The 18152-nt window shown below is 37.7% G+C and overlaps 1 long non-coding RNA gene across 1 annotated transcript in view; it reads left to right on the top strand.

Moving 5' to 3' along the window:
• The first annotated feature begins 936 nt into the window (after positions 1 to 936).
• Positions 937 to 18152, top strand: part of LOC131474502 (uncharacterized) — a 33452-nt gene continuing 16236 nt past the window's right edge. The window contains exons 1-2 of the long non-coding RNA XR_009242295.1: positions 937 to 1066; positions 2514 to 2632. This is a non-coding gene — a long non-coding RNA (uncharacterized LOC131474502). The remainder of the gene's footprint in view (positions 1067 to 2513; positions 2633 to 18152) is intronic.

Genomic DNA, 18152 nt, shown 5'->3' with positions numbered 1-18152 from the left:
CAAATGCAGGACTCTTTGTTGGATGGTTGACTAATCTGAATAGGTGCTTGAGATAAATCAGGTGTCAAACGTGCTGCAGATCCTAGCGTTGTGCATTGTATTGTTGGTATTGTCTTCCTCTGATAGCCGCCACGCGTCTGGTATCAGGTGAAGAAAGCCATATGACAACCAGAGGAAAGAGGCATGTGTCAACACTGAGCACCAAACAAGGGAGAAGGCCATGGTAGACTCATTTAACTACAACATACTGTAAATGTATATTTTATTATGTCACACTTGCTGTAAACAACACCAAAGTGTACATGTATTCAAATCCTACAGTAATCAAGTCAAGTCAATTTTATATATATAGCCCAATATCACAACATATTTTGTCTTGAAGGCTTTAAAGTCTTTACAGCAAGTAGCATCCTCTATTCTTAGATGCTGACATTGAATAATGAAAATAAACCTTGTACACTATCATCACTAACATAAGAAAAATTAACCCTTACTTTTTATTTGCTTGAACACACTGTTAACATACTTAATTAAAAGCTAAAAAAAATTCAAGGACAACTGTCAGGTCACTGAATAATTAAAATCAAAAGTGTGGTGTTTGTAAGTTAATTTAATGGCGTTAGTATACAGTACATTGTTTGCGTAAGACTGTATACTTATACAAGCATTTTTACTAAATGTTTTCTCAAATGTGTGAAACAAATTTATTTTTTATTTCCTAAACCTGAAATTCAGCTTTTTTCACACAAATCACTATCACTTATGAAAATAAAAGTCAACAACTAACAGCACAGATGCACCACAAAATGTTGTATTGTGGTGCTGTATTCTGCTGTATTGATTTTTACTGTATTTCTGTCTGTCCGTAATTAGTTGTGTTGTTATATTGTTTGTTTGAAACAGGTACCTCTTGAGAATGAGACCTCGTGTCTCAATGAGAGTACCTGTATAAATGAAGCTTAAACCAAAAAAATGTCAACGGTGTGTGACACCTGCGCTCATGCATGTTGCTCATACATAAAACAAATCGCAATTACAGAGAAAAGACAAAGTCTGTTAGTGATTCGTAAGTATCTTTTGGTGATAAATTAAACATAATTCATTTTTAGCTAATGTAAATAGCTAGTTTACTGTCATTAAAATCACTGTTAGCGACTAGCAGTTAGCGACTAGCTGCATTACAACGGGCTAGAAGATAGCTTTATAATTATTGTACATTGTCATTATTGCTACTAACCTTAGTTGTGTTCCACTAAGTGACCTTGTGCTAATTATATATTGTAAGATACAATATCTACCAGTATGACAAAGGTAATGTAACTGTAATTTAACCTTACTTTACTTTATCTTTTTAGCTGTTGAGCTAACGCTACTCATCATAGCATGGCTCGCTAGCTTGACTTGTAGCTGATTAGCATATCTTGCTATCAAGCTAAATGGATATAAACAAACAAATAATTAACTGGAGTTGCGTCAGCTTTTTTAAAACTACGTTAAAACACGGTAAATTAAATTGTTTGTTCATAACACCACATAGCTGAGGTAGAGTAGTAGAGTTTTGCTTCAACTGTTATTGGGTCAGCTTAGGGTTGTCAACCTCCTGATAAGAAAATAAGGAAAGGGTGTTTATAATAAATAAAATCCCATTCTCTACTCACTTATACTGTAAAATATGCTTTTGTGCAATAGTATTTCTATGTATGTAACTTTCTATCAACCATATATAAGTTTAAAAATTGATACAATAAATGTATAATATTATCATTATTATTATTATTATTATAATTATTACTATTACAATAATATAATATTATTTTTGCGATCTTTTTTTCACCTGAGCACTATCCTCCTTTAGCCATTTTACCTTTATTTCTCACCGTGCCTCTGTTATTACAAGACACAGGACTCACAGTAAATCAGACAACCACTTAAAAGTGCCCATTCTCTGTTGGATAGTAATGAATGACAGACAGGCCGAGAGGGCCTGACAGCAGGAGGAGGACTTTATTTTCCCTCATACATCGTGCTAATCTTTAATTTTTCTGTCATGGTTTTGCACTGACTTGATTATCAAAAATAAGGAACAAAGTGTGTTCCTTATCTGTTCAATATGGAACACATCTTTTATCTTTGAAATACGGAACAAATCCTTATTTTACAGAATGGTTGGCAATCCTAGTGCATAGATATGTTAAACAAGAGGCGAAAACAGTAACCTTTGGACACTATATTTAGTTAGTAGGTATTGTTGTTCAGTTCATTCATGTGAGGTTAAAATTCCCCCAAAAAATCTGTCAGTCTTGAAATGTTGTGGGTTATTTTGTTAAGTTCACTTTTTAACTCTGATTGTGATTATCACAGTAGGCTAAGGCGGGTCATGCACTGCTTATGTCAAGCACAGTTGTAGTTTGCAGTGGATAGATCACATTAGAACTTTACTGCAATAGCTCAGTAAAGCCATGTAAAACCTAGAGTAATACAACCAATCAATCAGTCATCTCCTGACTTCCTAGCACAGGAGAGCTCTGCTGAAATGCTACTAAGCTGCAGATGTACCAGCCAAATTATTCCAGAGGGGAATTACCAGGCCATAAATCCAGATGTCAAGAGGATGCCTGTAGCCTATTTCACGGTAAAAACCCATGCAACTTGTTTTCATTACCTCCATAAAGAATGTCTTGCTGTGCACAGCTCAAACTTATCACTGCCGACAGATCTCAACATGTTTGCATCCAAACACGGCCTCAGATCACTGGGGCTTAAAACAAAACATCATGAGAATCTGCTGTAGTCATTCTCCATGCCCTGACAGGTCCTTTAAAATGAATGACCTGTGACATGACAAACTGTGAAAGCAACAAATAATCATGTTCTGCTCAGTCATAACATTTTGTAAACCTGAGGCATGTTGCTGCCTGTGGGTTTATCCTTTTAGAGATATGAGCGTAGTTCTCACTAAGTGGTGTAACAGAATCCATCCATCCAACTATTATCTGTAGCACTTATACTTGAGGGTTGTGGGGGAGGTTGAGCCAATCCTAGCTGACACTGGGTGCGATGCAGGATATAGGCTGGACAGGTTGCCAATCTATCAATGCACCCACATACAAAAAAGCAACCATTTATAGTGACACCCACAGGGAAGCCGGACTACCCACAGAGAACATGCAATACATTTTAAACGTTTAATTATTTATTCATTATTATTATTGCACTGAGCACGGTGACCTGAGTCTCTATGTATCAGTCTTGTTAATGTAATAAAAATTTGAATCTTCACCCTTCTTGAACCAGTGCTTGCTGCCACACTGCCATGCCATCCTTGCCCTGTAAGAGAATCCTATAGCCCAAAATATTATATTTCATCATAAAGTATTACTTACATTTAAAGAGCTAACAGTGTTACATGTCTGTTATCAGATCTAGTGAAACACAGGATCCTTTTACTCATTTTAATAGTACATTTCTCATGTTAATACCAGGCAAACAACAGACAGTCTGTTCAGTGCGGTAGCCACTGGCATCAGATTGTTGGCGGTTGCCATGTTACATTATTGTTAATTAAGATGTATAAATATGCCGCCTGGCACTTGACTTGTCATTTTCAATGGGACATTTTTTCCATTCAACTCAAAAAGTGCCAATGTAGACACTAGGTGAGGGCACGAGTGCTGGTAGTGGTGCTGCAATATGTACTCTGTGGGCACACTTCAGCTCAGCTGGCATACATCAGACTGATGCCTTCAGGTGCCAGCAGCTAAACAAGCCCAGGTTTGAGCGGCGAGTGTTGTATATTTGAACTGAGCTCATCAGTCTGCCAATGTCTTTGAGTGTCTGGCTTCATACAGAGCTCCTTGTTAAGCTGCACTCTCTGGTCATCTTACAAATGATGGCAGAGGACGAGAAGAAGGCACAGCTTGGAGGATGTGACATATCTACATGCTGTACTAATGGAAAACGTTTTAACATGTTACTTACTGTATGTTAATCAGTGTTCACTCTGCTTGCTGTTCTTGGGCCTAGTTTAAGATTCCAGGCATTTAACATTATTTTTTTGTCTGCCACCAGCTTCTCTTTAGTTGGATGTCATTGCAGTTATGTCATCTCAATGCAAACAACTCATTTAAAATAATATTTGAAATGGAAACTAAAATATATATATAAAAGGATCATTATTTGATGGAGTTGTGCTAAGCCAGCAATAAGTGCTAAATAGAATAACTTACAGATAGCAGTAAGCAGATTTTTATTTTGTGTTTAAATTGCATCGTATTGTATAATATAGTATGTATGACTGAGTTCATTGCAAACCAACACTATCATTGAAACGGGTTTGTTGGCAGTGTTTTACTTCCTTAAAATACATATCCTTTTTTAATTTCATATTTATTCACAACCCGGGTGATTATTTTTCAAAATACTGTGTTAACATGCAACGCACAGCGGCAGTTACAAATTAAAAGATTTCTCTTCATTTACAAATTGCTGCTAATGTGTTAAATGCTGTCAGATGACATTTCAGAGTGATCTATAAATTTCTCCAGTGGGAAAGACTCCAGTTTCCTAAAGAGACATTGTGTGTTAATGCATAATTTCATAGAGGAGAAACAATATAAGCTTATGTTTACTGCTTCTGCTAAGGATTTAATGGCTTCAGTCTTTTTGTCTGCTTGTTGCTCAGTGCAGTATGTGAGTCATTTAGCGGTACATTTGGGACATAAACACAAACACAGCAATCTTTTTTGGCTTTGTTTTCCCATATAGTATTTTTTTTTTTTTTTTAGCAATTTTAGTATCTTAGTTTTGAAGTGATATTTCTCTGTACGCCACTGGACCTGGATGTCACATCTTCATGTTTTTAACATATTTGAATGACAATTAATCTCAATCTGAAGTATATTTTACTATTTATTTCAGCACAGATGCAGTCTATGTGTGTGAATCCTCCAATACAACTTGACAAGCACATTACTGTAAATTAGGGTCACTGAACAAAGCCTGTTATTCTTCAGTGGTGAATAATTAAAAAAAGAAGAATTAGCCAATTGACCAATTACTAACAATCCTCTAATCTACAAAAGTGATCAGCAAGAAAGATCTACTGGTGTTTTTTTTGCTGTGAAAAGAGAAGCTCCACAGGCTTTCGGCACAAGACAAGATTTAAGAGGTCTTTCATCTAATTAATCTGATATAAATAATGGTTTGTGCTATTACAAAATTGCTCATAGAGAGGATTACAATACAATCAAATACAAAGAAGTAAGTTTTAATGAAACAAATTGAAATATGTCCTTTTCCCTTTTTTTATGGTCTTCACCAGCAACACAGTTCCTTGTTATAACCATTTGCTGTGTGAACACATGTGCACAGTAGTGGTGTGCATCGCTCTCTTCTCCTCGATGCAATATATTTATTTGATTAATGTATTTAGGCATTCATTTCCAGTTACAGATTAGAGTAAAACAAATAGATCTTTCATTTTTCACCACTAGAGAATATACAGAATGTAGTTTTTTTTCAAAACTACATGTGCCATTGTGTGTTACAAGAGCATACAATGACAAAAAAATAAATAAAAACAAGTAAACACACATTTTGACTTAGTAGATATAAAGTGAAGTGATTCAGCCAAATGATTTGGTTTTGAGAAGGTAACATGACAGAGGAAGGAAGCAGCTTGAAAATGATTTGTAACATTAAAAGATGGGACATTGATTGGTTTCATAGATCTATGCAGTGGTCCGCATTTCACTTTATTTGTAATTTGTACTTGATTGATTTACAATTATCAATTCTTACCAGTACATTTTTGCACCCCTAGTGCATAGTTCATATGCACATCCAGAAACGTCATTTCCATTAACATCAGCATTAAGTCTATATTCAAATATAAAGTGACCTACTCATGATAATGGTGTCTGTAATTTAAAAGTAATGTAAATGCTAAGAATGTCTCAAGATGTCTCAGTATTGTGTAAACAGATGTATCGACACCTGTTTTTATTCATTTTACTCCAAAATCCTTTTTCAGATGGTGAATAAAATTCCTCAGGCTATATTATTAATGTGCTTTCCACCAGCATACAAAGCATTAGTTTAAAAAAAGTCATACATAATCCACATGGCAAAGCAGGCCAACATGCCAGAGTTCATAACCCCTCCGCACTGTTCACAGTTTGTTTTTTAAATATAAATTACAGCAAATAATGGCGAAACAATTGGTCAAACAGCTCTGAGTGTGTGAAAAATAGTGCTGCTCTCAGCCATATGGACTATCATCATCAGCATGTTTCATGCTTTTTCCAGCCTCCAGTATTATGGCATGTCTCCACTGTTTTCAAAGTGTCATGTAGCTGCATGAAGACCCATCGCGCCTTGGCTGGTGAGAAGCTTGCTAGTCTCTACAGACTTCTTTGTAGGGGGGTAACACACTTGCAATTTGCAAGTGAGATGAGATGTCAAGGTTTTGGAGACGTGCAGGTGGCTCAATTTGTCTTCCCTGTGACATGGCTGGCCCAGGCACAGAGTACTGGCAATGTGTAGGTAAAGCTCTCTAGTCTCTGTGAGTTCAGGGAGTGCTGCAATTAATTATACCTCCTAAGTTTTGACACACATAACATTATGCTGTCACTCGTGAGATGAAGTTGATTTCTTTATTATTCTATATTCCTTAATTACTGGGTGTCTGTTACTTTTCACACCAACCAAGAGAAAGGTGGTCAAACACACACTTGATAAATCTCAGAGGAAAAGCAAGTTTATTTGTACAGCATGTTTAACAGCAAGAAAATTTAATTTACAAAGTGTAAACACAACAAAAACATTTAGATTCAAATAGAAAATAACTTACAGTGCAGTGTAAGAAATTAGTGTATTTTATTTTATTAACAGAAATGTTAATAAAAATCAGCAATTTAAAAGAACAGATTTGCAGCATACCTGCAATTCTGTGTAAGTTTGTTTCAGATAAACTGAACATTACATCTCTGAGATAAGTTTCACTCTAGGTACAGACAGCAGAGAGGCGAGTATGGTTCGTAATGTAGCGATTAGAAATGTTATTTAGTCCCTTAATCATTTAGTGTTTTATAAACCAAGATATTTTGAAATTAAGTCTTTGACATCTGAGAACTGGACTGATATGGTTCCTGGTCTCGGTGAGGACCTGAGCAGCAGCAGCAGCAGCCATCTGAATCAGATGGAGCTGTCCGATCAATTTTGTCCATGACTACACCAAGAAATCTGGCTTGGTTTGTGGTTTTAAATTTACAGACTGAAGCTAAGCACCAACTTGTAATGTAAAACAAGTGGGACCTGATTTCTCCAAACATGAAAGTGTTTCACCCACTTAAGGGTTGTTAAGTATGTGGAAAGACAAGCAAATGAGACACTGAAGTTAAAAATCCATGGCTTTTTTATATAAATACATGTCTGTTTTGTTGCTCTCAGACACAAATCCCAAAACAAAACCATGACGCAACTTCAAGCAACAGGTCACATCTTTGCATTTGAGTGAAGTGTTTGAACCTTAGAAAAAAAGGTAGCAAAGGTAGAAAGTAAAATAACTGGAGCAGTTTGCATTAGCACTGAAAAAGTCAGCTACTCACCAGCCATGACAGAAGCGATGGATATTGCTTTCACGTTGAGTTTGTGTGTCTGTGTGTGTATTGGTAAAATGTAATCACCTGTAGTGGAAGCTACCACAGAGGCTCTTTGCTTTGTTTAATTTTGTCTTGCCTGTACAGGTGCGGAAGTTTTGTTCCAACTGATTTTGACCAAGAATTTATATTGTTACATACATTTTTTTCACTGTTTCCTTGCATTTAACTGGACGAGTACTCAGCCAATAATGACTTAATTCATATAAAATGAAACTCAACCACTAGTTTCAACTTTATTTCAACATATATGCTTAAGAATTCTGCTTTTGTTCCGGCTGTATTTCACATGAATAGGGCGAGCACGAGGAGATGGGTGTTTTAAGGCGACAGCAGTCATGGAGAAGTTGTTAGCCTAGGTGGTGTTTCGTCTGGGGGTACGACTTTGGAACATGCAGCCCCCTTTCTTCGGGCGATGAACCAGAACCAAGTGGAGTGAGGCTTGCGGGCCACAAGAGCGCCATTGTTCTTCACATTAATCAAACTGAGGAAGGGCAGGTAGCATTTCCCTGGCCCACCCCACATGCACACCCTGCCAACCCTCATGAATGGACTGCTTTTTTAGCTGGCAGCGATTGGCCATCGGAGCTCTGAGAGGATGTGTGTCTGTTTAATTAGTGTGATGAGCTCAGCGGAGTTTATGTGCAGTGTCGGACACCAGGTATTAACCCCTCGAGTTTGACCCAGCGAGGGGGGTGGACGACCTCAATCTTGACATCTCTTTCTTTCCAATGTTCTCACTTTCCTTCTTTTCATTAGAAAAAGACAGATTAGACAGGGAAAAGCTGACTGGAAGAGGGGGAGAGTGGTCTCAAACTTAGCCATCAGCCATCTTTTTCGGCAGCCCCTCAGTTGCCCTCAAATGAGGAGAATAATTACTGCTGTGGTTTACGTCTAATGATGCTGTCATTAGGATGCTGAGTTGTGGTCTGATGTCATGTTTTTTTTTTTAAAGTTTTCACTATAATTGATAACTATAAATCTAGTTATCAAAATTAACCCACAAGAAATATAGAGATGGTGAAAGACACATTCACTGTCATAATTAGAGCTGTGGTCTTCTTTGCTCTGTACCATAAACACCCATATAAACGACACAGATGATTCACTGGCAGCTTCCTTTACGTACACCGTGGATGAGAGAGAGTGCAATGTGTTAACATCACCCAGGGGCATGGTTTTTTAATTCATTTAACCACAGTCATGTTTTCCTAACAGCTTCAGATGGCAATTAAAAACCATGAAAAGATACAAAAACATTCTTACCATGCCAGTCTCACTTTCCACAAAGGTAAAACAACCACTTCAGGCGCAATCGAAGCTGAGGATATCCTTTATCGGATTATGTACATTATTACCTCACTGGAACAAACACTAGCACTTGAGGGGCATCTACTCTAGGATTATAATGCCTCTTTGACTACAGATGTTTGGTTTATGTGAGGGCAATTAATCAGTAGTTTTCTGTCTTTCTAATATTCTGGCTAATGGTTCAAAGGAAGTCCCATGGTCTAGGAATACATGTCGAAAAGTTAAAGGGCACTCAGAGGGCACTTCCACTAATGAGTTATGGTAATAATTGAGAAAACAAGTTTGGAATAATCCCATAAATTGCTTTTTTGTTAACATTTTTAAACCATCTGGCAATAATTTAAAAGTTTTTAGCTCGTGTGGCCCAGTCCGGAGAGGGATTTATAGGATTACAGCATAAGGACATCTTATAGAGCACATTATGCAAGCAAGTGCAATACATACCAGAGAGAAAAGCAAGGGAAGTGGCTATGTCTGCAGTAAATTAAATCAAATTTAAACAAATCTTTTCCGTTGATCAACAGAACTCAACTTTTATCACTTTTTAATTTATTCAAACATAAAAAGCTAAAGCAGAATCCCGATTTTCTTTCAAAGAGTGATGCAGGCTTAGGGTTGTGTTTATTAATATCACTCTTGCTACTAAGGGAGAGCAGAACAAAGAACTGGAGTCACAGCATGTCAGCTCTCTAAAAGGCAGTGTTTGCTGCTCCCCCTCTGAAAACACTTTATTAATTGGATTTAGATATTTGCAAAATGATCTATTTAATGGGATTACCACTCGTATAATGATCTTATTTATGAGGGAAGCAATCCAAGCTTTGGGGCGGGCTGATAATGCATTTCCAGCTCTTTGGCAGTTAATGTTGTGTTACAAGGGAAGATAAAGTTGAAGTCCTGTTGTAAATGAATAGGTAAGTTAGCCCGGTGAAATGGAGCTGGTACGGTGGCAGGTCAGACGGGCTTGAGTGGACGCGCTTGCATTCCAGAGGCCTGTCTGGACTGTCGGCTCAGACCCGCTGAACTCCTTACAAGTTCAAGGCAGACGTAAAGAGGGAAGGAGGAGGGAATGCAGAGAGATAGAGCCCCCTCTCCCCCCACCTCACCCCAATCCCAACTCAGCAGCATAATGGGTCTTTCTTACATCTTTATCCACCTCAGTATCTCGCCCGCTTGCTTTTACAGACCCTGTTTCCACTTAAATACCTAGGTAATGTCCTCCTCTCCTCTTCTCTCCTCTCCTCTCCTCTCCTCTCCTCTCCTCTCCTCTCCTCTAGGAAAATGTATTTAATCTCGTCAGCGACAGTATTGATATCAGGAAAGTAAAAGCAAGATGGTATGTACAGACATGTTGGGTAAAATAACACAAAGAGACTATTTATTGGAGCTGGTTTCATGTTTGCCAAGACATCTAAGCTGTTTGGATGGGTTCCCTCATGAAGGTTTTAGCATCTTTTGAGATCTTTTCATGTCGTGTTGAGCCACTAATGCAAAAAAAAAGTATATATGTAAATGCATTGCTTTGCTGACAGACTTTAAAACATTACCATTTCAATGCAACATTTGATTTATATGTGTTTAAAAAAATAGGTTATAATCTCTTACTTTAAAGAGACGTATTCTCCAATGAGATTATGCTAATGAGCTGTAATTTGCATAAAATGGGTGGAATTATTAAACCAGATTAAAAATTCAGAAAATTTAAAAGTTGTATCCGTGCGGTTAGTCAACAAATATATTAGTGCCTACATGTGAAAAACGTGGAAAAACACAGACTGTATAATCACTCCCAGTTGTTTTGCTCATTGCCTTATTTGTTTTTTCCTGAATTAACGAAAGCATCATTAATCAATTTAGGCCACCTAATCACATCAGAGCTGTTTAAGCATAAATATTATACCAAAGTACTGACAAATGCATAGAATGTGACACTTATCATCTGCTCTTTGGTGGATTATCTCCTGACTACAGGCACAAGCAGGCCTTTGAATGCCCTTTCCAAAATGGCTGCCCTCACAAAGAGAATCTTTGTTAATTCTGAAAAGTATTATGACATTTATATTGTTACAAACCAAACGTTCCAAAATAAATATTTACTTCATTGCAGCAACGTAAAGTTAATATGTTATACATTAAAATCAAATTGAAATGTTATATAGCAGGTATGTATTCTTTAAATACCTCAATCAAAAATGCATTATACATGGCTCACTCAATAATAATGATAATAACAATAATAACAATGACAAAGGCTATTAATTGACAAAATTTTGGTTTGTGGACGAAAAAAGATATTTGAGGACATCATAGTTTCAAGGTTTGGTAAACACTGATAAACATATTTCAACACTTCTGGACCAAACAAGTACTTCATTAATCGCAAAAATAATCGATAAATGATCATGATGGTTATGAACGTAATCGTTAGTCACAGCCCTAAATAATTAATAATAACAACACTTATTATGGTCAGGGGTCAGGAGCTGAAGCCAGTCCCAGCTGACAGTGAACAAGAGGCAGGGTAAACCAGTCTATCAAATATTCTTGTTCTTATTCATATATTCCACTGTATTTGTTATTTCAGGCGGGTTTTCCTAACACTTTAACTGACTACTTAAGCCTATTTTCTCTTTCCATTTTACCCAGTGTTCATTGTGTCAGAATTTAATGTGAGAGAAATAATGGCTCTGCTTGTTGTATTGAAATCCCTGCCGTGATAATACAGTTCACTACATAACATTTAGAGGTGTGATTTTACTGTTACATTAATGTACAGTTCTATAAAAACTAAAAACTAACCAGATCTGAATGAAATTATATTTTACACATGCATTTTGGTTGATGTTGTGCAAGGACAGGGAGGTGCTCCCATTGAACTATCTCCCTGATAAAAATGAACAAATCTCCTTCTGTCAACATCTCCCATAAATCATGTGAATTATAGTTTTATTCATCCTCAGTCCACTGTGGTTTTAGAGTCTTTTAAGAATTAGTCTCAAGTGAGAGCTGAGGTGCAAAGAGTATAATCTAATGTACAGTGTACAGCTTTAAATTGCCTGGAAATATATTATCCTATTACAATTGAAAATTAAAAAGGAACCAAAAGTTAAAATGACAAGTATAGAAGTAAATAACAATATTCTATAGTGTAACTATAATTGTAACTGTTTATTCTTATGTGACTGTTATGTTCACACACATTGTTATTGTCAGTACTGTACTTGTGAACATGTAATTCATGTCTTTTTAAACGATTTAATTTGGGAAATGGAATGGTTTGTTATTTCAAATATTCAAATATTATCTGTCATCTTATTTTGATGGCATATGGAGAATGTTGGCATTAAAGAGCTATAGCTGATAATTGCAGCGCAGTACATTGTGTTACAGTATATTATCAGGGTAAAATTATTCTGAAAGGCATACATATATGAAAGCCCCTGCTACACTTTCTACACTGACTCCTTTAAAACAGGGAAATATGGACATTTTAAAAAAATCACTTAAGGATGAAATATCTAAGTGTAAGAGAATTAAATGATAGCGCCTCCTCGTGTTTTCCCACTTTGTGCAGTTATGGAAATATGGAGACATAAACACTTGATAATCTTAACTGTCTGTTGTGAGCCTTCCCCTGCAGTGAATCCAATATGGCACCGCACTGCAGACCTTATTTGTCATGTACTGCACACTGCCCCTTGTGGCGTGCTACAGGCTGAGATTGAGATTGTGATTTGGCAGCAAGATCCTCTCTTTGCCCTAAAGCTTACACATTTGTACACTCATTTATTTATTGGTTTATTTGAATGGCTTTGCTATTGTGAATTTTGGATAGGTTTTTATTTTTGTTTTGTCTCACTGCAGTACAGTCCAGGGTGATATTTCTTCCTTCTGACAACGGCACATTTTCTGACACTTTATGGTCTACAGTTAAAAATATCTTTACAATATGTTATGCAAAGGTATTCTTGTCATAATAGCTGGGTCAGAAGATCCTATATTACACTTGTGTGAAAGGTTGACGTCCCTCTTACGCCTCATTGTAAAATTGTGAGGCTTTAATTGACTGCAGATGTCTGTGTGTCCTTTCTTCTTTGTCAAGGAGTTATTACTTTATAAATAATTGTTCTATGGGTTACTCTTAATGTATAATGTGCACCCCGTATATTTGACCTGTGCTAAAGTTCTGTAATTGAAGCAGTCAAATTAAATGTATATGTTGTATTATGTGTGTTTTGAAGGTCCAATTTTGTTGATATAGATTTATGAAGTGCTGGCGACTGAGGTCACCGCCCTATTAGAGATTTATGAAATGCATACGAGGCACTATTTTTTTAGGCTCAATAAATCATGCCAGCCACTTTTATTACAGTACAAAGCACCATAAGCCTGATCAAATACACATCTTGGTTGCAAGTCAAAAGCATTTATAGTTTTTCTATTTAGGATGATTTGAGGTCAGATGAGAGGCTATCACCACATTATGTTAGAGGATAGTCATCGTGGAGTTCATGTTTTGGTTTGACTCATCTAATAATCATAGATAATTATTGTTTTCCTCAATCTTTTGTGCTTACGATGCTGGTAGCTGTCTGAGAAGTCCTTAATGGAACATCATAGCCCCTACAGTCTTTTTTATTTCAAATGTGGCTATGAAATGAATTATTGTAAAGTAGAGCTTTTGTCCAAACACTCTACTGGCAGTCTTCTTAACATCAAAAATATAGAGAGCTGCTGTACCCCACATAAAAACACAAGTGGTGCTGTTTAAGTGAAATCTTGAGTAAAGCATATGTCTCAACAAGGCTGAGGTTATAATCTCTGGGTGTCGGGGGTTGTAGATGTGAGGTGGATCAGTTTTTATCACTTGCACAGGCTCATAATGTAGGTTTCTTTCATTGGGAGGGGTGGGCGTAAGTGTTGTGTTCTGGCGGGCAGAGACAGTCAATGTCCCAGATCTACAGTATGAATAAAGTCATATTGTGAAGTGTGTGGGCTGATATGCTTGGCAGTCAACCCTGACAAGTAGATTAGCTCTTACTGGGCCACCTCTGAATGCCATGCACACGACTCAAGCGTTTCCAGTCATAATGCTACATATCAAGCATCTAACGCCCAGCAACACAGATGAAAGCACATCAAAACATGAAAAAACACTGCTGTATGTTATGTGGCTTCGCTACAGCTGCAACGGTTAACAGGAGTCAAAAATTGGCATGTCTAAAAAGTGGGATAATGATTATAAATGTGACAGGCTGAAAACTAATTACAATTGTCTCACTGTGTTTTCCAATAATGCCTTTAACATTTCTATAAAACTCATTTAAATCTTCCACAAGTCCAAAATACAGTCTTGCTCTAAAGCCATTTGGCACAATTTTTCTTCAGTTTACATTTAGAGAGGATTAGCTGAAGAGCTGAAAATAATCATACCAGATGTCTGCGACACTGAGAAAACTGCCTCCCCGGTGGGCATTTGATTTTATTGAGTTTTTCTTTTTTTTTTCTTTATCAATTTGAAGCAAATACACTCCAGTGTCCTCATGATACACGACCTCATGATGTGAAGTCATGTACACAAACTGAATATCATGTCACATTTTACAATCACATTAAAAAAACAAACACACCCTTTGCTCTTGTATGAGGAGGAGTTCAAACAGTGAGCAATAGTCTGTTTATAGCCAAGTTAAACAGGGAACACAACTGGACAGACTGGTGGAACAAACAGTGTTATAAATACGCCAAATTCAGTGATAGGTTTAAATGCTAAACCACATCTGACCACTTAATAAAACCCACTGAATGTCATTGTCTCTAACACATGTCTAGAGATTAGCTGTCAATCACAGTGACTCAGTGAAGTTTCTAGAATACAACATAAAGGATTATAAGAATTGTCTCCCTTCTTGATGTTGTGTGGAACACACTGTTAATAACAACAACAACAATAATAATAATAATAATAATAATATTAAAAACAATAATAATAACAATAGTTCACATTTGATAGATAAATCCAAACAACACTAGTTGTCATTTGCTGTGGCCAAATATTTCATAGTCTTCCTATGAGACAGTGTTTGTTGGATTTGTTTCTTAGCTTTAATGAGCTCCTCTGGAATGCAGTGTCTCCCACATGTCTTGCAGAGGACGGGGCCATCTTATTGCTGCCACATGTGGGGCTCCTAGTGACTCTTCCAGGCCTGTGTGGTCAGCTAGTTCAAAGAGTCCAGGCTCATTTGTTATACAACTTTATGTAACAATGAGCCGATGCTTTAGCGTGTCTGAAGAGGCAACAAAGGGACGCCGTCATTCTTTCTCCGTCCTGACCGGCTCTGCCCAGAGAAACCTTCAGATCATCTGTTTCCCTAATTAGCAGGTTTGCTGGACAGTGTGGGCTATTGTATTTTATCATGGTGCACAAATCCTTTATTTAAGTGCCTTCAGCATTTGAACTCTGACAGTAATATTTGTTGGATGGTTATGGTGAACGATAGTAGTCGATCACTGTCACTGCCAGAGCGGTGCGCCGTGCCACATATGGCAACAATCTGACATGGTAATCTAGTCTTGAGGTTACGAGTGCCTAGGTGTGGTTTCCCTGGATCAGACTGACTCCATCAATTCCTCTGTTAGTCATCCTTCTGCAGGGGTAAGCCCCTGCTGGTGTTTGACAGGACATCTCAGCACTAGTACAAAGTCGGGCCTCACTAACCTCCCCTCATGTAGTTTTTTTCTACTTGAAAGTAACATTTTCACTTATGAGGAGGAAGAGAAGTAAGATGGAAGAAAGCTAAGCAACATGTCAATTCATGTTCCTGCTGTGCTCCTGCAGTAGTGGGTGTTGCCCCCAAACTGGACATATACTATTTCCTTCAACTCTCAGTATTTACACCATAATCAAACTCATGTTGATTGGTTAAAGGGAACCAAATTACAAAGGGTCTTGACAACTTTATACCACACACTTACTGCAAATAACCTGTTTTTCCTTCTTCACACATCAATTCCCCGGGGATGTTTTCAGCTTCACTAGACTGGCAAGTCTTCAGGGACCAGGTCCACTGCATGTGCTGGCTAGTAGGCCATTTGCAATAATCTCCTTTTTACTGTTTAGAGGCTAATTATGTAACATTACACCTGCCTCCCTGAGCCTTGGCTTTGGCATAGGGCAAAATGAGTTGCTTTTTCCCCCACTACTCATAGGGGTGGTTAGAGTTTCTTAATGAGATTAGCCCAAAGCTCAAATCTGCTTTGTGTCCCGGGCTATATGGCGAGATACTGGATCAGCGGAATCAAAGCTAAGAGGGGGAGCCATTGGTAGATGCAGGCAGCCGACCTCGTTTCTGTTTCCCCACCAACCCCCCTGCGTGTGACTTGGACAGGATTCATCGCTATCACACATGACATTGTGTGTGAGCTTTGCATAAGAAATATCTTTGTCTCACTGTGGTGTTTGCTTGCTTCAGTGTTTTCGTGCTTTTCCTTTATCTTGCTGTCCACTTTATATTTGCAAATGGATCAAACTTCTCAATAGTCACTTTCTGAAACTGAGTACAGATGGGTTAAATATTGAACAAAATAAAAGAAGAGCTTTACCAACAGTCTGGCACATAAACTCGTCTAGCTGTGGTTGCTGTACTAGTGTGTTTTTGCCTTAATTAACTCAAAATATCTCGTATTTTTACCAGAACATCTAAGGCTAGGCCTAAACACTTATTTGCCAGCTACACCATAATGTGCAAGACAGAGCTAAATAAAGGCAGAAGTACACCACCCACAACAGCCCATTTACAATGGAAGCCTTTCTTCCACTAATTTATTGGGACCCTAATGTCCTTGTGACTTTTAACCCAGACAAAAGATGAAAAGCCAACAATGGCCTCCTGACAGAATAACATGCGTACTCACGCATACATGTACTATACACACATACATTATATGCACTGTGATGTACGCAAGCAGGCAAACAACTAAAGCTGAGAAGTCCCAGAGTGAAAGCAAATTCTCAGTGAACGCTGCAAGAGATAACATGTAAATATTTTGCCCACTTGCTCCGAATATGATGTTGATTAAGAGAGTAAAGGTTAAGGTTAGGGAAGGGGCAAGGATTAGTAGTATGGACAGCGTCTAGGGTTACCATAACAGCCCGACTGCTGGGACTAGTAATAACAACAGAAGTAATAATAATCACAGACTAATTGATTGAACCCTGTGGCTTTTTTTCAAGAGTCATATTTGTAAAGCTTAATGCCTCCTCTATAGCAGCTGAAGTAATGCATCAGTTGCTAGTGTGGCTTCCAAGTGAGTCTCATACTTTTTCCTGTGTTAAAAAATAAATAAGAAAAAAAAATAAAAAATCTCCTCTTCACCATTGTATTTGCTTATGTATAATGTTCATACTGAGCATTGTGGCTGCTCTGTATGAGATCCTATCATTGTATCATAGTGTGTTGAATTTACAAAGAAGCCCTGAAGCTATATACTGCTGCAGAGAGCTATTTGCTCTGCGTCAGCGGAGTATCCTGTCATGGAGAGAAAATCCCGTTTGAAGTATGGCCCCCGTCTTTCACACTGACGATAATGCTCCTGGCTTTATCATGTCCTCCGTGCAAAGCCCATGTCTTCTCTTTTGTCCGGCTCCCTCGCCCCCACTCCTGCACACCCCCTGGCTTTCGTCTTTTGTGTCACCCTCAGTCACATTGCTACCCGTTCACTTTGAGGAGAAGCCATCCAAACCTTACCCCCCCCCTCCAGGCATGCTGGGTAGTGTAGTCCGGGGTGTTTATGGCATTCATTTAGGACTTGAAATTGACCAGTGGTTTATTGGAGGTTATATTTCAGATAAAAGAGTTAAAAACGGTGATATAATTTTAAAATGTAAAGACCATTGACTGTGACCACACTGCCATAGATGCTGTACACAAAAGAGTGTTTTGATTTAATTTGTAAGGTTTAAATGGTTGGATGAATTCAAAGGTAAATACTTAGCATTTTAAATTAGCTACATTATTAGTATTCATTCTGCTCTGGCTATTCCTAAATCCACAGCTCAAATGCAGATGCGCTTCAGTCTTTTCCATCCATGGCTTTGTTGGCCTATCAGGAACCTTAAGCTGGTATCTTACACAGGGGCCTCTCATGGCATATGCATGTGCACTATCTTATCTGGTGACTATC

The sequence above is a fragment of the Solea solea genome, chromosome 15 (assembly GCF_958295425.1).
Source record: "Solea solea chromosome 15, fSolSol10.1, whole genome shotgun sequence".
Classification (NCBI taxonomy): Eukaryota; Metazoa; Chordata; class Actinopteri; order Pleuronectiformes; family Soleidae; genus Solea; species Solea solea.
This window is presented reverse-complemented; position numbering and strand designations above follow the sequence as displayed.